The following is a 23,344-nucleotide window of genomic DNA, read 5'->3' on the forward strand; positions in this document are numbered from 1 at the left end:
GCCCTCGACTTCATCTCGGGCCTAACAACACCTGTGCAAATATATCCTCTGAACACTGGCTTCTCGGGCATTATCACTTAACTAGAACCAACCCGCTCCATCCACTCAATGCGTAATGAATGATGCACGAACCACACAAAATAGGTGACTCATGTGGAGTTAGTTGCTCGTGTTTGCCAGATGCATTGAGGTCAAATGACAACATTTCATGGTAGCCCTTTAGCATCTATAAAGGGTTTGTAAAGGATCTTTAGGCCTATATATAAAATGAAATGTTAACATTTCATTAAGAAATACTTTAAAACACAATAATAATAGGCCTAATGTGATCTGATTTCACTGTTTTCATAAGATTCAGAAGAGTTAGGCCCCAATGACCCCAAAAAAGTTTTAATGTCAGCCAACCATGACTGAATATTCCGGGTAAGTAAACAGATATGATCAGAGTTGAGAAATTGTCATTTTTACATGTACAGGTCCAGCGCTGTACAGTTACATGTAATCTGATTACAAAAAAAATGTAACTCTAATCAGTTACATAACCAGCCAAAATAATAAAAACTTGAGAATTACTAATTGGATTATTTTTAAATAAATATAAAAAAATAAAAAATATATACATTATGACAATTTTCTGTTTTCTCAATGACATTCAGTTCAGTATTGTAAAAAGGCGCAAGTTAAAGTTTGGTCTGACCAATGCCTCTTAAGGAGAAAGTAATCTGAAAATAACATAAAGTTAACAGATTATATTACTGAGTTGGGGTAATCCAAAAGTTATGTTACTGATTACAATTTTGAACAGGTAACTAGTAACTGTAACAGATTGTGTTTAGAAAGTAACCTACCCAATCCTGCAGGCCTATACCTTGCTTTTGAATAGTTACAAACTGAAAAACACATGGGTAAAAAGCTAAAACTTGGCATTGCACAATGATCATCCACCTTGCAGATTGTAACTGTAATTGCAGACTCCTAGTGGATTTAATCTTTGCCAGATGAATAGAAACACTGCCCCAATCAGGCTCCACAACCACCACAACAACTCTTGAGTCATCGAGGCTGGCCGAAGAAGAGCCTTCATAGGAGTTTGTGTTTCACTTTCTCTTATGCTGCCCTATCTATCTCCATCATCATCACATATCAGATGTTAGGGCATGCTTGGTGGCAGAGAAAAACAAAAAGCCCCTTAAACCTGTCCAGACTTATCTATCTAGCTCTCTGGCTGTAACACAAATAAGACGCATAGAGGGGTGATTATTGCCTGAGATTATAATGTAAATTAAACGGCTACGGATAGAAAAGAGCAGATGCTCTAAGCTTTCCTCCCAAGACTAAGGCACTACTACTACTATTCCTGTAACATATTGTGTTTAGTTTACTATTCCACTTGAACACATTACCAAGAAAAGAGACACAGCACTGCTCTACTCTGTCCAGTGTCCACGGCTGCCATCATCATGTCCAAGCTCATCTGTGTGGCTCTCCTACTGGTCTTTCTGGTCTCCATTTGGTGCCACAACACAGGTGAATATGCAGAATACTATATGTGGGTTTACAATATAGGTGATATCAGCTTCATGTCATACTTGAACAGTGGTGTAAAGTACTTAAGTAAAAATACTTTAAAGTACAACTTAAGTAGTTTTTTTGGGTAGCTGTACTTTACAATTTATATTTTTGACAACTTTTACTTCACTACATTCCTAAAGAAAATAATGTACTTTTTACTCCATACATTTTCCCTGACACCCAAAAGTATTAGTTATATTTTGAATGCTTAGCAGGACAGGAAAATGGTCCAATTCACGCACTTATCAAGAGAACATCCCTGGTCATCCCTACTGCCTCTGATCTGGCGTACTCACTAAACACACATGCTTCATTTGCAAATTATATCTGAGTGTTGGAGTGTGCCCCTGGCTATCTGTTAATTTTTTTTAAATGGTGCTGTCTGATTTGCTTAATACAAGGAATTTGAAATTATTTAAACTTTTACTTTTGATACTTAAGTATATTTTAGCAATTCCATTTACTTTTGATACTTAAGTATATTTAAAACCAAATACTTTTAGACTTCTACTCAAGTAGTATTTTACTGTGTGACTTTCACTTTTACTTGAGTCATTTTCTATTAAAGTATCTTTTAGTTTTACTCAAGTATGACAATTGGGTATTTTTTCCAGCAGTGCACTTGAATTAAACAACAAAGTATTTCTTGTCTGCATATAGTCAATTCTGTACAGATAGATGTATCATGCCTGAACATTACTAGGTCAATGACTAAGATCTTTTACAGTTAAATGTACCTTTTGAATGGACTGTTGTTTTCTGAAGGGTTGCTCAGTAATGAACTGTTGCAGTAGTTCAACATTCATGACAAAATGGGACCAATGATTAAGTTAACTCTTCCTCCACTCTGTGTATAGTCTCTTCTACCAAATGGTCTGTGAGGGACGTGCTCCGTAAGTGTCGGTGCAAAGGTGAGCATGCCTATTTAGTAAGTGCTGTAAATGATAAATGCCAATGGTAATAGATTCATTGTATTTGTTGACTATAAAGCACTTACTGTAAGTTAACACCACTGCCTAATTAAAAACTTGAACTCAAACTTAAACGTAATTCTCTACAGTCTCCTACAAAGGTTATCATCATCATCATCCTCACTTGCATACCTATGATGACTTATTGAATATGCTATGAATATAAAGAGATGTGTGTAATTTAGAACTGTGGATGTCATTCTCTCTCCAGTTCTTCCCAATGGGAGAGAGATCTGCCGCAAGCCCCAAATCCCTGAGGAGACAAAGCAACTGATTAAATGCTTTTGCAGGAAATATAACTTGTATAGTGAGTATACAGTGTGTGTGTGTGTGTGTGTGTGTGCAATTGTTTTTTGCTTTCTATAACTTTGTCTGACTGTCTGTCTGTCTGTCTGTCTTTGTAGAACTCAGTGCAAAGCTGAACTTGGAGACAAAGCGGGACTTGGAGAAATGTTATTTTATCTGGTCCAACCCCTTCTGAGGATGAGAGGGCAAGGAGTGAACAAATTATTTTAAATCATTGTTACACCAGCATAATCAGTCTTTTAAACATGTCAATCAAATAAATAAATGATTTTTCTATATTATCAATTCACATGTTGTGTTTATGTTCATTTTTGTGTATGTGTGTTGCGTGATAGTCATTGTGTGAAAACATAATCACAACTTATTCAATCATGTTTTGCATGCAGAGCCCCTATACCTAACAGGTGAGTGCTTACAGTAGGTTTCACAGTGGCGGGTTGTCACACTCTAGAGACCTTTTTATACCTGCCATTAACTTGCGTCCTTCGTCCTGATCTTGACCTGGACTTGTCTGTTTAAACTTATGATTTGCATATTTTAATCGTCTACACCTGTATGAAAAAATTGGGCACAATCAGAATGTGGACAAGATCAACTAACTAAAAATAAACTAGGTTTACCTTTTTGTCTGTGGATTACTCGTCAGAGTAGAGAAATACACTATTTTGTATGACTCCAGGTCAAAATTCAGGTAAAATAATTACCCAATCTCCCAGGATATGTACATTAATGTTTAATGTGTGTTTTGACCTGCCCCCAAATTAATATAGTTGGTTCACAGTTGGTTCTGATATTTTAACCTGCATGTCAGATTACAAACTCACACCACTGCGCTTTGGCACTAGTTACATCTCTCTCTCTCTCTCTCTCTCTCTCTCTCTCTCTCTCTCGCGCTCTCTCTCTTGCTCTCTCTCTCTCAAATCATTGTTGCATGAACAGGCCTTCATGGTCAAATTGCTGTGAAGAAAGCACTACTAAAGGACACAAATATTAAGAAGAGATGTGCTTGGGCCAAGAAACACAAGCAATGGACATTAGAAAGGTGGAAATCTGTCCTTTGGTCAGACGAGTGATGGTGTGGGGGTGCTTTGCTGGTGACACTGTCAGTGATTTATTTAGAATTCAAGGCACACTTAACCAGCATGGTTACGACAGCATTCTGCAGTGAAACTCCATCCCATCTGGTTTGCGCTTAGTAGGACTATCATTTGTTTTTCAGCAGGACAATGACCCAACACACCTCCAGGCTGTGTAAGGGCTATTTTGCCAGGAAGGAGAGTGATGGAGTGCTGCATCAACTGTTGGAAAAGTATTTCTCATGAAGCTGGTTGAGAGAATGCCAAGAGTGTGCAAAGCTGTCATGAAGACAAAGGGTGGCTACTTTGAAGAATCTCAAATATAAGATATATTTTGATTTGTTTAACACTTTTTTGGTTACTACACAAATTCATAAATATCATATGATGCTGTACTTACTATAAAGTCAGACACCTTTGGTCATTCATAACACATACATAAAGGCTTAATGATGTAAATACACATTTATTAATACTTAATACTAATTACTAACAGCTAAAACAAAAAAACATTAAAGACATGTTTTAAACATACATTTCCTTTTATTTGTATTTTTTTTTTTTAACAATACAAATACATGAAGTTTCAATGTCTTCAACCAGGATCTCAGCGATCACTGCCTCATTGCCTGCTGTCACGATCGTCATAATGAATGGACCAAGGCGCAGCGTGCGTAGAGTTCCACATATTTTAATAAATCAAAACTCACCAAACAAAACAAACAAGCACAAACGAAATGGGACGTTCTGGGCTGCTCACAGGCAGCTACACAAACACAAGATCCCACAAAGCACAAAGGGGAAATGGCTGCCTAAATATAATCCCCAATCAGAGACAACGATAAACAGCTGCCTCTGATTGGGAAACATACCATGTCACGTTCCTGACCGGTTTTCTGTTATTTTGTATGTGTTTGACGGTCAGGGCGTGAGTTTGGGTGGGTAGTCTATGTTATGTGTTTCTATGTTTGTTAAAGGGTGACCTGATATGGTTCTCAATTAGAGGCAGGTGGTTTTCATTTCCTCTGATTGAGAGCCATATTAAGGTAGGTGTTTTCACATTGATTGTTGTGGGTGGTTGTCTCCTGTGTCTGTGTTTGTCGCGCCACACGGGACTGTCTCGGTTTGTTTGTACGTTCGTTCTTTTGTGTAGTCATTTTCCTGTTCGTGAGTTCTTCGTTTTATGTAAGTTCGCATGTCCAGGTCTGTCTACTCCGTTTTGTTATTTTGTTAGTTATTCAAGTTAGTTCGTTTTTGTCTTGTTTAAATAAATTCATTATGTCCCATTCCAACGCTGCATTTTGGTCGAATCCTTGCTCCTCCTCTTCGGATGAAGAGGAGGAGGAAATCCGTTACAGAACCACCCACCGAACCAGGACCAAGCAGCGTGAGTTCGAGCAGTGGAATACTAAACAGGAATGGACATGGGAGGACGTGTTAAACGGCAAGGGTTGCTACACATGGGAGGAGATCCTGGCTGGAAGGGATCGCCTCCCATGGGAACAGCTGGAGGCAGTGAGGAGAGCAGACGAGACCGGAGAGAGGAACCGAAGATATGAAGGTACGCGGCTAGCACGGAAGCCCGTGAAGAAACCCCAAAAATGTCTTGGGGGGGGGGGCTAAGAGGTAGTGGGCCGAGGGCAGGTAGGAGACCTGCGCCCACTTCTCAGGCTAACCGTGGAGAGCGGGAGTACGGGCAGACACCGTGTTACGCAGTAGAGCGCACGGTGTCTCCTGTACGTGTTCATAGCCCGGTGCGGGTTATTCCACCTCCCCGCACTGGTAGGGCTAGATTGAGCGTTGAGCCGGATGTCATGAAGCCGGCCCTACATATCTGGCCACCAGTACGTCTCCTCGGGCCGGCTTACATGGCACCAGCCTTACGCATGGTGTCCCCGGTTCGCCTACATAGCCCGGTGCGGGTTATTCCACCTCCCCGCACTGGTCGGGCGACGGGGAGCATTCAGCCAGGTAAGGTTGGGCAGGCTCAATGCTCAAGGGAGCCAGTACGCCTGCACGGTCCGGTATTTCCGGCGCCACCTCCCCGCCCCAGCCCAGTACCACCAGTGCCTACTCCACGCACCAGGCTTCCAGTGCGTTTCCAGAGCCCTGTTCCTCCTCCACGCACTCTCCCTATGGTGCGTGTCTCCAGCCCAGTGCCTCCAGTTCCGGCACCACGCACTAAGCCACCTGTGCGTCTCCAGAGCCCTGTACACACTGTTCCTTCTCCCCGTACTCGTCCTGATGTGCGTGCCCTCAGCCCGGTGCCACCAGTGCCGGTACCACGCACCAGGTCCATAGTGCGTTTTGAGAGTCCAGTGTGCCCTGTCCCTGCTCCCCGCACTAGCCTGAAGGTGCGTGTCCTTAGCCCGGTGCCTCCAGTTCCAGCACCACGCACCAGGCCTACAGTGCGCCTCATCCGGCCAGAGCCATCCGTCTCCCCAGTGCCATCTGAGCCATCCGTCTCCCCAGTGCCATCTGAGCCATCCGTCTCCCCAGCGCCATCTGAGCCATCCGTCTCCCCAGCGCCATCTGAGCCATCCGTCTCCCCAGCGCCATCTGAGCCATCCTTCTGCCCAGTGCCATCTGAGCCATCCTTCTGCCCAGTGCCGTCTGAGCCATCCGTCTGTCCCGAGCCATTAGAGCCGCCCGTCTGTCCCGAGCCGTCAGAGCCGTTAGTCAGTCAGGAGCCGCTAGAGCCATTCGTCAGTCAGGATCTGCTAGAGCCGCCAACCAGTCAGGATCTGCCAGAGCCGCCAACCAGACAGGATCTGCCAGAGCCGCCAACCAGACAGGATCTGCCAGAGCCGCCAACCAGACAGGATCTGCCAGAGCCACCAACCAGACAGGATCTGCCAGAGCCGCCAACCAGACAGGATCTGCCAGAGCCGTCAGCGAGCCATGAGCGTCCAGAGCCGTCAGCGAGCCATGAGCGTCCAGAGCCGTCAGCTAGCCATGAGCGTCCAGAGCCGTCAGCGAGCCATGAGCGTCCAGAGCCGTCAGTCAGCCATGAGCGTCCAGAGCCGTCAGCCAGTCATGAGCTGCCCCTCAGCCCAGAGCTGCCATTTATCCAGAACTGCCCCTCAGTCCAGAGCTGTCTCTCTGTCCGGAGCTGCCCTTCAGTCCGGAGTTGCCCCTCTATCCTGACCTACCTCTCTATCCTGACCTACCTCTCTGTCCTGAGCTATCTCTCTGTCCTGAGCTACCTTATGCCGGTGCTGCCCCTTGTCCCGGTGCTGCCCCTTATCTTAAGGTTACCATTTAAATTAAGTGGGTGTAATATGAGGGTGGTCATTCTAAGGGGGAGACGTAAGCTGGGATTGACTATGGTGGGGTGGGGACCTCGCCCAGAGCCTGAGCCACCACCGTGGTCAGACGCCCACCCAGACCCTCCCCTAGACTTTTGGTGGTGCGTTCGGAGTACGCACCTTGAGGGGGGGGTTATGTCACGTTCCTGACCGGTTTTCTGTTATTTTGTATGTGTTTGACGGTCAGGGCGTGAGTTTGGGTGGGTAGTCTATGTTATGTGTTTCTATGTTTGTTAAAGGGTGACCTGATATGGTTCTCAATTAGAGGCAGGTGGTTTTCATTTCCTCTGATTGAGAGCCATATTAAGGTAGGTGTTTTCACATTGATTGTTGTGGGTGGTTGTCTCCTGTGTCTGTGTTTGTCGCGCCACACGGGACTGTCTCGGTTTGTTTGTACGTTCGTTCTTTTGTGTAGTCATTTTCCTGTTCGTGAGTTCTTCGTTTTATGTAAGTTCGCATGTCCAGGTCTGTCTACTCCGTTTTGTTATTTTGTTAGTTATTCAAGTTAGTTTGTTTTTGTCTTGTTTAAATAAATTCATTATGTCCCATTCCAACGCTGCATTTTGGTCGAATCCTTGCTCCTCCTCTTCGGATGAAGAGGAGGAGGAAATCCGTTACATACCAAGCCAACATAGGTGGTTAAACACCTAGATAACCCCCCCTAGTCATTGTCACGCCCCAACCACCATAGAGAATAAACAGCTCTCTATGGTCAGGGCGTGACACCTGCGTCACCTGCAGGGGCTATTCGATGCATTAACTTTTCTGGGAAGTTAGGAACCAATACACACAGGCAGTTAGGAAAGCAAAAGGCTAGCTTTTTCAAGTAGAAATTTGCATCCTGTAGCACAAATTCCAAAAGGTTCTGGGACACTGTAAAGTCATGGAGAATAAGAGCACCTCCTCCCAGCTTCCCACTGCACTGAGGCTAGGAAACACTGTCACCACCGATAAATCTGCGATAATTGAGAATTTCAATAAGCATTTTTCTACGGCTGGCCGTGCTTTCCACCTGGCTACCCCTATCCCGGTCAACAGCCCTACGCCCCCCACAGCCGGGCTAGACAATCTGGACCCTTTCTTTCTAAAATTATCCGCCGAAATTGTTGCAACCCCTATTACTAGCCTGTTCAACTTCTCTTTCGTATCGTCTGAGATCACCAAAGATTGGAAAGCTGCCGCGGTCATCCCTCCATCAAAGGGGGAGACACTCTAGACCCAAACTGCTACAGACCTATATCTATCCTACCCTGCCTTTCTAAGGTCTTCGAAAGCCAAGTTAACAAACAGATCACCGACCATTTAGAATCTCACCGTACCTTCTCCGCTATGCAATCTGGTTTCCGAGCTGGTCATGGGTGCACCTCAACCACACTCAAGGTCGTAAACGATATCATAACCGCCATTGATAAGAGACAATACTGTGCAGCTGTATTCATCGACCTGGCCAAGGCTTTCAACTCTGTCAATCACCACATTCTTATCAGCAGACTCAACAGCCTTGGTTTCTCAAATGACTGCCTCGCCTGGTTCACCAACTACTTCTCAGACTGAGTTCAGTGTGTCAAATCGGAGGGCCTGTTGTTCGGACCTCTGGCAGTCTCTATGGGGGTGCCACAGGGTTCAATCCTCGGGCCGAGTCTTTTCTCTGTATACATCAATGATGTCGCTCTTGCTGCTGGTGATTCTCTGATCCACCTCTGCGCAGACGACACCATTTTGTATACATCTGGCCCTTCTTTGGACACTGTGTTAACAACCCTCCAGACAAGCTTCAATGCCATACAACTGTCCTTCCGTGGGCTCCAACTGCTCTTAAATGCAAGTAAAACTAAAAGCATGCTCTTCAACCGATCGCTGCACACAACTGCCCGCCCGTCTAGCATCACTACTCTGGACGGTTCTGACTTAGAATATGTGGACAACTACAAATATCTAGGTGTCTGGATAGACTGTAAACTCTCCTTCCAGACTCACATTAAGCATGTCCAATCCAAAATTAAATATAGAATCGGCTTCCTATTTCGCAACAAAGCATCCTTCACTCATGCTGCCAAACATACCCTCGTAAAACTGACTATCCTACCGATCCTTGACTTCGGCGATGTCATTTACAAAATAGCCTCCAACACTCTACTCAGTAAATTGGATGCAGTCTATCACATTGCCATCCGTTTTGTCACCAAAGCCCCAAATACTACCCACCACTGCGACTTGTATGCTCTCGTTGGCTGGCCCTCGCTTCATATTCGTCGTCAAACCCACTGGCTCCAGGTCATCTATAAGTCTTTGCTAGGTAAAGCCCCGCCTTATCTCAGCTCACTGGTCACCATAGCAGCACCCACCCATAGCACGCGCTCCAGCAGGTATATTTCACTGGTCACCCCCAAAGCCAATTCCTCCTTCAGCTGCCTTTCCTTCCAGTTCTCTGCTGCCAATGACTGGAACGAATTGCAAAAATCACTGAAGCTGGAGACTCATATCTCCCCCACTAGCTTTAAGCACCAGCTGTCAGAGCAGCTTACAGATCACTGCACCTGTACATAGCTCATTTGTAAATAGCCCATCCAACTACCTCATCCCCATACTGTTTTTTATTTTATTTATTTTGCTCCTTTGTACCACCGTATCTCTACTTGCACACTCATATTCTGCACATCTATCACTCCAGTGTTTAATTTCTATATTGTAATTATTTCGCCCCTATGGCCTATTTGTTGCCTTACCCCCCTTGTCCTACCTAATTTGCACACATTGTATATAGAATTTTTCTATCGTATTATTGACTGCATGTTTGTTTATTCCATATGTAACTCTGTGTTGTTGTTTGTGTCGCACTGCTTTGCTTTATCTTGGCCAGGTCGCAGTTGTAAATGAGAACTTGTTCTCAACTAGCCTACCTGGTTAAATAAAGGTGAAATAAATAAATAAAAATCATTGAACAATACACAGGGCTGTGAATAGTGTAGCTTGTCCCTGAGCTGGTGGACGAATGGTTGTTGCCTCTCTTCCTGCTGGAGGAACTACAGTTAACTAAAGTTAAAGTAACAACAAAGAAAGTTAGCAGGTCTGTTAGGAAATGCCTTTGTCACACCATCTGGATAAGTGGATTTCTGTGCTGTGCCAGAAACTGTGAATGTGAAGATGGGAAACTCCATTCAATTCGTATTATTATATTCCTCTTTCATTTACAAATCTCATGACGTGACAATGAGACATGGCTGTATCTAGGGGGATTTATATTTAGCTGAGTCTGCTAGCTTGCACAATTTCGGCTAGCTAGCAATTGCTGTGAATTGACCAAAATTATTTGAAATAACAACTGAGGTAGCTACAGTATATAATCTAACACTTAGCTACAATAAACTCATTTCAATTACAATAAATAAAGGCTAAACTTGTTTTTTGCTGTCCAGTGGCAGCATAACTGGGCCATTTGATTTGCGAACACATCACATGATCAGCATCTCATCAGCAACACTAATAAAGTACTTCTGGGTCACAGAATAGTAGAAAAGTATCAATAACCATTCATGATATATGAAAATTAATTCTCTAAACATGAACAATTATTCCTATTTGGGTTTTGGGTTTTAAAACACGTTCCAAGTTCAAATCAATTCCACCAATGCAAACCACTGTATATGGAATACATATTGTCTTAGAGCAAGAACTATTCTGGGTGCTGTCACACCCTGATCGGTTTCACCTGTCTTTGTGCTTGTCTCCACCCCCACCAGGTGTCACCTATCTTCCCCATTATCCCCTGTGTATTTATACCTGTGTTCTCTGTTTGTCTGTTGCCAGTTCGTCTTGTCTTGTCAGGTCTTACCAGCATGTTTTTCTGTCTTCCTGCCTTTTCAAGTTTCTGTTTCCTAGTTTCCCCGGTTCTGACCATTCTGCCTGTCCTGACCCAGAGCCTGCCTGCCGTTCGGTACCTGCCTGACTCTGACACGATTGTAAACCTCTGCCTGCCCTGACCCCGAGCCTGCCTGCTGTTCTGTACCTCATTGACAATGCCCTGGATTACGGACCTCTGCCTGCCCTGACCTGTCTTTTGCCTACGCCCTGTTTGGGTCAATAAACATCTGTGATTCTAGCTGTCTGCATCTGGGTCTTATCCTGAGTTCTGATAGTACAAACTGGCCATGACTGACCCAGCAGACTCAGACCAGCTCCACAATGCTGTCTCAGAGCAAGGAGCCACCATTGGAAGACACGAGGAGTTACTGCAATGCCTTATGGAGAGACTCCATACCCTGGTGGAACGACATGACCAGGCATTCGATACATTACTGGAGCAATTCAAGAGATTCTCTACAAGGTAGCAAGCCACATCAGTAATGCCCCAGACTCTCAGCAACCCTGCCACCAGTGGCGCTTCTTCCCAGCCTACCCCAGTGTCTCGAGAACCCCGCTTCCCACCTCCAGAGCGTTACACTGGAGATTCTGGAACCTGCCAGGCCTTTCTCTCCCAGTGCTCCCTCGTTTTTGAGCTGTAGCCTTCTTTGTTCCACTCGGACCGCTCGAGGATAGCGTACATCATAACGCTGATGTCCGGGAGGGCACACGCTTGGGCTACGGCGGTATGGGAGCAACAGTCCGCCGTCTACCTCAGTATGCAGGAGTTTGTGGCGGAAGTACGGAAGGTGTTCGAGTCTCCATTGTCCAGGAGAGAGGTTGCTCGTAAACTGCTCTAGCTACGTCAAGATGCCGTAGTGTGGCAGACTATGCGGTGGATTTTCACACATTGGTGGCTGAGAGTGCCTGGAACCCGGAAGCATTGTTCGACATGTTCTTTCACGGATTATCAGAGGTGATCAAAGATGAGTTCGCAGCCCGGGAGTTGCCCATGGACCTCGACTTCCTCATAGCCTTAACCATCCGGATCGACGGGCGGCTACGAGAACGTAGGAGGGAGAGGGAATCTGTCCCCTGTCGCCTTCGCTCGCCCTCGATTCCAACGTCGACTCCGAGGAATCCCGGAAACCCCCAAAGGCATTTCTGAGAGACTCCGACATTACCCGAGTGCTCACGGGAATCGCAGAGGGCTGTCGACTCGCCTCCTCCAGAGCCCAAGCTACTGGGAAGGGCTCGATTTTCTCCAGAAGAACGTTTATGCAGACTGAACACCAGAACCTGTCTGTATTGCGGGACTACAGGACACTATATTTCCACCCGTCCATTGAAAAAACCAGGCTCATCAGTAGGCACGAGTACTCTGGTGAGCTGTACAGGGATTTTCCAATCTCCCATTACTCGCACCCCTCTACATGCCACCCTGTTATGGGATGACCAGGCCAAATCACTCCGGGTGCTCATTGATTCTGGGGCCAATGAAAGCTTTATCGATGCTACCTTAGTGTTGGAGCTTGGTATCACCACTCAGCCCTTCTCCATTCCCATGGACGTCAGAGCGCTGGATGGGTGAACTACTGGCAGAGTGACCCGCAATACAATTCCTATCGACCTACGAGTATCAGGGAATCACAGTGAATGTATGGAGTTCCTGCTAATTGAGTCTCCCCATGTACCTGTGGTTTTAGGATATTCAGGGCTCCAGAAGCACAATCCCCTGATCGACTGGGCTACTGGTGCTATTGTGGGTTGGAGACCGTGCTGGCATGCTCATGCTCATCACCCATCAGCCTCCCCCGCCGGCGCAGGGTTCTTCTTTGTGGAGAAGAAGGACAAAACCCTGCACCCGTGTATCGACTACAGGGGCCTTAATGATATCATGGTAAAAAAGAAATTACCCTCTACCACTCATCTCCTTGGCTTTCGAACTTTTTCAGGGAGCTACCATCTTCTCCAAGTTGGACCTTCGGAACACCTACCATCTGGTTCGGATATGGGAAGGAGATGAGTGGAAGAATTCCTTTAACACGGCTAGCTGGCACTATGAGTACTTAATTATGCCATTCGGGCTGATCAATGCTCCTGCTGTGTTCCAGGCCCTGGTCAACGATGTGCTCCAGGACATGCTGAACCGGTTCGTGTTTGTGTACCTCGACGACATCTTGGTCTTTTCCCGGTTAGCTCAAGAACACATCCTCCACATCCGACAAGTCCTTCAGCATCTCCTGGAGAACCAGCTTTTCGTTAAAGCGTAGAAATGTGAGTTCCATTGCTCCAATATCTCCTTCCTTGGATACGTCATCGCTGCAGGACATATACAGATGGATCCAGACAAAGTGAGAGCGGTGGTAGATTGGCCTCAACCCACATCCAGAGTCCCCACAAGGGTGCGTTCTCAACCCTCTCCTGTTCACGACTGCGTGGCCATGCACGCCTCCAACTCAATCATCAAGTTTGCAGACGACACTACAGTGGTAGGCTTGATTACCAACAACAACGAGACGGCCTACAGGGGTGAGGGCCCTCGGAGTGTGGTGTCAGGAAAATAACCTCACACTCAATGTCAACAAAACAAACGAGATGATCGTGGACTTCAGGAAACAGCAGAGGGAGCAGCCCCCTATCTACATTGACGGGACAGTAGTGGAGAGGGTGGAAAGTTTTAAGTTCCTTCGGAGTACACATCACGGACAAACTGACATGGTCCACCCACACAGACAGCGTGGTGAAGAAGGCGCAGCAGCGCCTCTTCAACCTCAAGAGGCTGAAGAAATTCGGCTTGTCACCAAAAACACTCACAAACTTTTACAGATGCACAATCGAGAGAATCCTGTCGGGCTGTATCACCGCCTGGTACGGCAACTGCTCCGCCCATAACCGTAAGGCTCTCCAGAGGGTAGTGAGGCCTGCACAACGCATCACCGGCGGCAAACTACCTGCCCTCCGGGACACCTACACCACCCAATGTCACAGGAAGGCCAAAAAGATCATCAAGGACAACAACCACCCGAGCCACTGCCTGTTCACCCCGCTATCATCCAGAAGACGAGGTCAGTACAGGTGCATCAAAGCGGGGACCGAGAGACTGAAAAACAGCTTCTATCTCATGGCCATCAGACTGTTAAACAGCCATCACTAACATTGAGTGGTTGCTGCCAACATACTGACTCAACTCTAGCCACTTTAATAATGGAAAAATGTATGTCATCAATTTATCACTAGCCACTTTATATAATGCTTACATACCCTACATTAATCATCTCATATGTATATACTGTACGCTATACCATCTACTGCATCTTGCCATCTTGATGTAATGTATCGCTAGCCACTTTAAACAATGCCACTTTATATAATGTTTTCATACCCTGCATTGCTCATTTCATATGTGTATACTGTACTCTATACCATCTACTGCATCTTGCCATCTTGATGTAATGTATCACTAGCCACTTTAAACAATGTCACTTCATATAATGTTTTCATACCCTACATTACTCATCTCATATGTATATACTGTACTCTATACCATCTACTGCATCTTGCCATCTTGATGTAATGTATCACTAGTCACTTCAAACAATGTCACTTTATATAATGTTTTCATACCCTGCTTGCTCATCTCATATGTATGTACTGTACTCTGTACCATCTACTGCAACTTGCCTATGCCGTTCGGGCATCACTCATTCATATATTTTTATATACATATTCGTATTCATTCCTTTACACTTGTGTGTATAAGGTAGTTGTTGTGAAATTGTTAGGTTAGATTACATGTTAGATATTACTGCATGGTCGGAACTAGAAGATCTGATGGCGATCTAGATCTAGATGATCTGATGGCGATCTAGATCTAGATGATCTGATGGCGCTTTTGGTGGCCTTCCATGGTGCCGGATGTTTCTGCATTCGTCGCTGCCTTCATGGTGTGTGCACAAAATAAGACTCCGCAGCAAGCTCCAGCAGGCCTTCTCCAACCACTCCCTGTTCCTCACTGTCCATGGTCCCATATATCCCTGGACTTTGTTACTGGGCTTCCCCCATCAGACGGCAACACTACTATCCTGACGGTTGTGAATAGGTTTTCTAAAGCCACCCATTTTATTCCCCTTCCCAAGTTACCCTCAGCCAAGGAGACAGCTCAGCTCATGGTGCAGCACATCTTCCGGATCGATGGACTTCCAGTCGACATGATCTCCGATCAGGGTCCCCAGTTCTCGTCCCGATTCTGGGAGACGTTCTGCATCCTCATTTGGCCTGTCCTCTGGTTTCCACCCCCAATCTAATGGCCAGTCGAAGCGAGCAAATCAGGACCTGGAGACGGCCCTTCGTTGCCTCGTCTCCGCCAACCCCACCATCTGGAGCCCACAAGACCCTTCCCTGCTCGGCCACTGGTCTCTCTCCCTTTGAGTGTTCCTTGGGATATCAGCCCCCGCTCTTCCCTGAGCAAGAGGAAGAAGTCAGCATACCCTCTGCCCAGATGTTCATCCGCCGCCGCTGCCGCCATACCTGGAAGAGAGCCCGGGACGCTCTTTTGAAGACTACATCCAGGTATCAGCAACAAGCGGATTGCCACTGTACCCCTGCTCCCCACTATCGGCTCGGGCAGAGGGTATGGCTCTCCACTTGGGACCTGCTCTTCCGGGTGAAGTCCCGTAAACTTTCCCCCATTTCAACGGCCCGTTCCCCATCTCTAAAATCCTTAGCCCCTCTGCTGTTCACCTTCTATTGCCCCGCACCCTCTGTATCCATCCTACATTTTATGTCTAAGATAAAACCTTTTTCCCACCGTCCTTTGTCTTCTGTTTCCAGTTCGTCTTGTCTTGTCAGGTCTTACCAGCATATTTTCCCATCTTCCTGCTTTCTCAAGTTCTTTTTCCTAGCTTCCCCGGTTCTGACTATTCTGCCTGTCCTGACCCCGAGCCTGCCTGCTGTTCTGTACCTTATTGACTCTGCCCTGGATTACTCTGCCTGCCCTGACCTGTCTTTTGCCTGCCCCCTGTTTGGCTCAATAAACATCTGTGATTCTAGCTGTCTGCATCTGGGTCTTATCCTGAGTTCTGATAGGTGCAGCTGTAAAAGTTTTGTAGGGAATACTCAGTAGCGTCTGTAGAATATATATATGGTGTCATTTCATGATTCTCTGAACAATACGAAGTGTGGCTGGTCTTTTACTCCACCCATTCCATTGGCGGCCGAATCACATTACATGTGCGCTTACTGCACTACAGAAAATCAGCTAACCAAACAACAATGCAGTTTCTTAGATATTTCCCAGACCTCAAAAGTAATCCTTTGATGTGGTTTAAGCATTGTTGTGAACATAGGAAATCAAATGTGGTTGTTTTTCTATTAAGAAAAGTTAAACTCGGGTTAACCAGAAAATAATGGGGAAATCTGAAACCTGGAAAAACAGAACCAAGAAAAAATAGAAGTAGGCAAAAAATAAAAACAGATTTTAAAACGCCCTTCCACTTTTGAGTGTGTGTCATCCTGCAGCACAGCATTTTGAGGGAAATTGAGATCAGGTCAAATATTGACTAAGCATCCAAGAGGGAAAGAGGTTGGTCCATCCTACAAATGTTTTAATGAAATAAAATATAATATATAAAATTTAGCAGACAGTTTTATTCAAAGTGACTTACAGTCATGCGTGAATACATTTTTACATATGGGTGGTCCTGGGAATTTAACCCAATATCCTGGCATTGCAATGCTCTACCAAGATGCATTACAGGGTTAGAAATGCTTTTTGGGGCCTCAATTTAATATGATTTATAAGGCCTATATTAATTAAGCAGTGCTTATGTCACCCTTTATAAAGCACAAGTTTATGTCACATTTGACATGGGTGGTTATCCCACACCCTTTATAAAGCATGACCTGTGGTTATAGTTGATTTTTAACACATTTATGTAGTGTTTATGAAGGACTTATGAAGCCTTTATAAGCTCCATGTCATTTAAAGCGTGACCACATTCTATTCTTATTTACAATAAAAATGACTCCAAAATGACACAATACATCATTTACCATTCATTTCTATTGTGCAGAAAATAATCTGAAACACAACCAAAACAAACAGCAAATGTGTAGAGCCACAAGCTTGATGTAGTCATTGCATGCTATGAATATGGGACCAAATACTACACTTTTGACTACTTTAATACACATATAAATGAATTTGTCACAATATTTTTGGTCCTCTAAAATGGAGGGACTATGTACAAAAAGTGCTGTTCACCCGATATGGATTAAAATACCTTCAAATTAAAGCTGTCAGTCTGCACTTTAACATCATAGTCATTGTATCAATTTAAATCCAAAGTTCTGGAGTACAGAGACAAAACAACAAAAATTGGGCACTGTCCCAATATTGGAAGATTTGAATAAACTACCTTTGTCTATGAGCAAAAGTATGCCTCTGGGGTCAAAATGACCCCAGTCGGTAGCTTGAGGGTTAAACATGTAAATCAAATAAATAAAGGATTTTGCTATATTTTTAAGTCACATATGTGTTCTTGTGTTGATCCACATTATTTGCAAGTGGAAAAGCATAATGGTATTGGGTGTGTGTATATACATTGTAAAGTAGCAATCACTACCATACTTAAGTCATTTGTCAAATGCATTGTCTCAGTCAGCAGTAGCCCCTATACACAACAGGAGAGTACTTCGGTTTCAGTGGTGGGAATTCACACTCTAGGGCTCTCCTGATCTCTATCAACTCTCACTGACATCAGGGGCATCATTATATCTCAATGACAGGTCACACACACACCACTGGGCTTTGGCGTCAATCATCAATCAACAACATGAAGTCACAATCTTCAGGTGACAGTTTAATACTGTGATAAATGTTTAAGAGTTCTATTCAACATGGGTTGAACAACAACAGCAAACAAATCAACGTCTGTATAGAAACAGGTTAGACAGCCCTATGGCGCCTCGAAAATCTGATCAGCAAGTTTTTTGTAAGCTTTCATGGGAACGTGAGTCCACTGCTGTTTACTCCATGTGGTTCAGTCATTTTACACTATAAACCCCTGGTAAGGAGGAGGAGCAGAGTAAAACGTGATAGTCCAGTAATCTGAGAGGACAGAGCGATGGGTAAACACTGATCTAGAGAGTCCTGTACAGAAACCCAGTCTTCTGTCCTCGCTTCTTCCTTCACACACACTTAGAAAAAAAGGTGCTAGCTAGAACCCGAAAGGGTACATTGGCTGTCCCTCCAGGTATAACTAACACTTTCCACAGAAGGTTCTACGTGGAACCCAAAAGGGTTCTACCTGAAACCAAAAAGGGTTCTCCTATGAGGACAGCCAAAGAACCCTTTTGGAACCCTTTTTTGTTTTGCCTGCCTGTTTTACCTGTAAGACCACCAGTGTGGTGGGGGTGTGTCCCTGTCTTCCTCTGCTGGACTGTATCAGCTATGTGCCCCACGTCTTTCCCTAAAGGGCCTTCTTCATTGATTCATGGTATTACACTAATTAATCAATTGTTTTATTGATATAGTACTATCAGGAAGGCATATTATTATAACATATGAATAATATTATATTAATATACAGTATTTCCTCCCACGTCACCATGGTAATGTAATAACAGTCCAACAAAATGGTTTGCCAAAGAAAAACTTCCATATTTGTCTTGGTAAGCACTTATGTTGAATTTTTGTGGTTGTTGTTCAGTACCCCTAGTACCTTTATGTTGTGCCGTGCAGTGGAGGCCTATCTGAACTCTAATGTAATAACAGTGTAATAAACATGCATCTGGATATGCAGACAACGTGCGCAGACGCTAGTAGTTGGTAGGTGTTGTTTGTCAACACAATACCCTGACATGGCGCCTGTTTGTCTCGAGGGCCTTTGAAACTGATGATCATCAGTTCACACAGTCTCAGTCACTGACTGCACTTGGCACTAAGCAAATCTGGGCAACACAGTGGGCCAAAAGTATTACATTTCTATGGCCTGACTCCAAGAGATGGTCTCAGACCACTGCCAGTGCTCATCAGTTCCTCTCGTATCGCTCTTCTTCCTCTCTATCAGAGACATTCAGTTCTGTCCTTTTGGTCCAAACATGCCCCTTGGCCCAGGCACCCTCTTATTGTTGATAAAGTGGGCTGTTGCTACTACTGCAGTCTATAAGCTATAGATACTCTCTGCTAAGCAGTATGTGTCTGAAGGTTTTCTTATGGAGGAGCATCTGATTTTCTTGTCATGACAAATAGAAAGAGATTTATTCACCTGCGTCAGCAACATAGATCAAAACCATGGACCAAGTAGATCAAGAGGAGGGCGTCAATGTTCCATGACCTGTTGGACACCAAACGTGTTCCTAATGCATGGGATCATGTCCTAACCATGTGATCTAAACAGAAAACAAATCAAATCTGGACCGCAATTATGATTACTCTGAGGTGGCCCTGCAGTACACGGCTTCTGTCTGTAGAGAGAGCTCTTTTACTTGTTTCTGCCTGTCACCCATTGACGTTATAGAAAAGCAAGGCAATTTAAATACTTGAAGACTAAGTAAAGATTTGAGCCACGCATGTACTGTATGTTATGTCTGTTGTCAAGATGTGTTCAGTTTGAGCAGTTCTATAAGTCATTGGCATGTGAATGCTAGATAATTCTGTGTGATATGTCATGTAGGCTACGTTAACACCCATAGACAAATTCAGTTAACACCCTACAAGGACTTGTTTATTGTTTGTTTATAACCACCTACACGATTTGAGCTATTTGCTGCTCTCTCTCTCTCTCTCTCTCTCTCTCTCTCTCTCTCTCATTATTGGCATGGGAAACATATATATTTACATTGCCAAAGCAAGTGAAGTAGATAATAAACAAAAGTGAAATAAACAATAAACAAAATGTACAGTAAACATTACACTCACAAAAGTTACGAAAGAATAGACATTTCAAATGTCACATGTCTAAATACAGTGTTGTAATGATGTGCAAATAGTAAAAGTACAAAAGGTAAAATAAATAAACATACTGTAAATATAGGTTGTATTTACAATGGTGTTTGTTTTTCACTGGTTTCCCTATTCTTGTGGCAACAGGTCACAAATCTTGCTGCCGTGATTGCACACTGTGGTATTTCACCCAATAGATATGGGAGTTTATCAAAATTGGATTTGTTTTCGAATTCTTTGTGGGTCTGTGTAATCTGAGGGAAATATGTGTCTCTGATATGGTCATGCATTTGGCAGGAGGTTAGGAAGTGCAGCTCAGTTTCCACCTCCTTTTGTGGGCAGTGTGCACAAAGCCTGTGGCGGCCTTTCTAAATAGCAAGGCTATGCTCACTGAGTCTGTATATAGTCAAAGATTTCCTTAATTTGGGTCAGTCACAGTGTTCAGGTATTCTGCCACTGTGAACTCTCTGTTTAGGGCCAAATAGAATTCTAGTTTGCTCCGTTTTTTTGTAAATTCTTTCCAATGTATCAAGTAATTATCTACCTCTCTCTCGCTACCTCTCCTCTCTTTCGCTCCCTTACTCCCCCCCTTTAAACAATGGAGAGTGAAGGGATTATGAAAAACAGGGATGATGAGTGATATGCAGTATAAGAGGGTGACTCAGCTTTAAAACCCTTTCCTGCAGTCAAATGAACAAATCGCCCTCTATAGTTGCCTCATGGGTGGAATGTTATTAGCATTTTTCATAACATTATTTCCAAAAACCCGCCGAAAATACGAGTTTGAAAATGTTTCTATGTCAAACGGTTTTGTTACATTTCAGTCTTCTGTGATGAATATAAAGTGTAATATTAGGATGCAAACTCAAATTGAAATACATTTGAACTCTCTATCTGACATGGTACAGGTGTCTTCTTCTTTGTAAGCCCCTAACCATGTGTGTGAGGTGTATACCTTTGCTTCAAAGTAGATTTGTTTAAGACTACCAAGGAACACTCTTTGTCACCCTGATTTAGCCCACTGCAGTATTAAAGTAGCTAGAATCAATCATGTTGATGCTGACAACTGGTCTTTCCAGTCTGGGTAAATAAACAGAGAGGGTAATTTCCACTGCTGCTTCTCTTTGTATTCATTCTGCACAACATGCACACAATGGAGTTGCCTACATTATTGCTACAACAACAATTGTCTCTCAGTGACTCATTTAACGTGACTTTGGGTGTGATGAGGTGGAACGCAGTCAGTCAATGTTCTACTATCTCTCAGGTTTATGTTTTAGAGGTTGAGATGACCTCCTTCAACCAACAAACCCAGATTCCAGGAAACATGAAAGGAACTGAGTCATTGTCTATCTTTTTGTGAAAAATTACACTCAAAAAATGTATTAAGTTGAAATAGACCTCACTTTAGATTATCCCACACAAAAATACTTAACTAATTATTACTAAATGGTTTATAATGACCTATATTAAACATGTTATGAATTATCTTATTAATCATTAGTGCAAACTTTAAAAATGGTTTATACATGTGTTAATAACTTGCTTACTAACATTTACAAATGTAGGAGTAAAGATTAATGAAGATTATGAATCAACTATTTACTAACCCATTATGAATACTTAATAATTATGATTAAGGGTTCTTAATGGTGTTATTATAAAGCGCTACCGGACACATTTCTTCGATATTTTAATTGTTAAACATTTTTGGCCCCAGACTTTTGCAAGAAGTGGGACAGCCAAGGTTAGCACTGATCTGTTTGCGTACAGTATAGCACATTATTTTAGGTGATTCTAGAGCAGGGTTGTTCCTGGAGAACTACCCTCTGTAGGTTTTCGCTCCAACCCGCAGTTGTTACTAACCTCATGCAGCTGATCAACCAGCTAATTATTAGAATCAGGTGTGGTAGATTAGGGTTGGAGTGAAAACCTACAGGACTGTACCTCTCCGGGAACAGGGTTGGATAGCCCTGTTCTAGAGAAACAGTAGCACTGCAAGCTATTTGGAAGAATCTTGATAAACTACAATGCTAACATACAGGGAGATCATATCTTCAATGCTACCAGATATCATAATTGCTCGTTAAAATAACTTGCATGGTTTGCCAAGCTAAACTTGTTTGGACACAAAAAAGGCTTGATGCTAATGATTAGGGCCCTGATGTTTTCCTGACCATATGACCTGACCAGGAGAAACTATGCATTTAACAGTACATTACAGTGCCCCAGAATTTCAAGTTTGTCGTGGTCGGGTCAGTCTTTTGAGGTGTGGGGCTTATGAGGAAAGCCTGTGTCTGACAGTCTCAACTATTTAGACAAACTGGATAGACTAGTTAATGGGGGAAACACTGGTTTGTAAGCGCTTGCCTGCCTGCCTGCCTGCCTGCCTGCCTGCCTGCCTGCCTGCCTGCCTGCCTGCCTGCCTGCCTGCCTGCCTGCCTGCCTGCCTGCCTGCCTGCCTGCCTGCCTGCCTGTCTGCCTGCCTGCCTGCCTGCCTGCCTGCCTGCCTGCCTGTCTGTCTGTCTGTCTGTCTGTCTGTCTGTCTGTCTGTCTGTCTGTCTGTCTGTCTGTCTGTCTGTCTGTCTGTCTGTCTGTCTGTGTGTGTGTGTGTGTGTGTGTGTGTGTGTGTGTGTGTAGCCTTTCCTACTTTCTCTGCCCCCACATATAGCATGCCACACTTCTTGCTTGGTTTCAGTCACTCAGCATTCCTCTTCACCATCCTCTTCTCTGAAGCTAACTCGGGTAAGACTATGTCTATGAGCAAAGACCAGGGAGCTTAGTCCCTCTATACGGAAAATCAATATTTGTGAAAATATGAAATATATTTTGGCTATATTTTATATTTCACATTTATTTTGAAATATAAAAAATTGGCCAAACGTATATTGAATATTTACACATATATTAAAACATGTATTTATTTTCTATATGGCATAAGGAATGAAAGGGAAAGGGGAATCACATACTGCTGAATGTAATGATAATTTACAAGCCTGGTCTCACTAGATGTAACACAGTAAACATAAATCAGGGACTCTCAAATTAGAATGATATGTTACGTATAGTATGGTTACATAAGACAGAAGGTTACTTGTAGGGTGGTTGGTCATGGTGAGTGGGCGTATAACGCGAACATCTAGCAACCCCAAAGGGTGCGGGTTCGAATCTCATCACGACAACTTCAGCGCTTTAGCGGATAAGAAACTACTTACTACTTTTTAGCTACTTTGCAACTACTTAGCATGTTAGCTAACCCTAATCCTAACCTTAACCCTATCTCATAACTCTTTAATTTAACACTAACCTTAACCCTAACTCTAA

The sequence above is a fragment of the Salvelinus namaycush genome, chromosome 36, assembly GCF_016432855.1.
Source record: "Salvelinus namaycush isolate Seneca chromosome 36, SaNama_1.0, whole genome shotgun sequence".
NCBI lineage: Eukaryota > Metazoa > Chordata > Actinopteri > Salmoniformes > Salmonidae > Salvelinus > Salvelinus namaycush.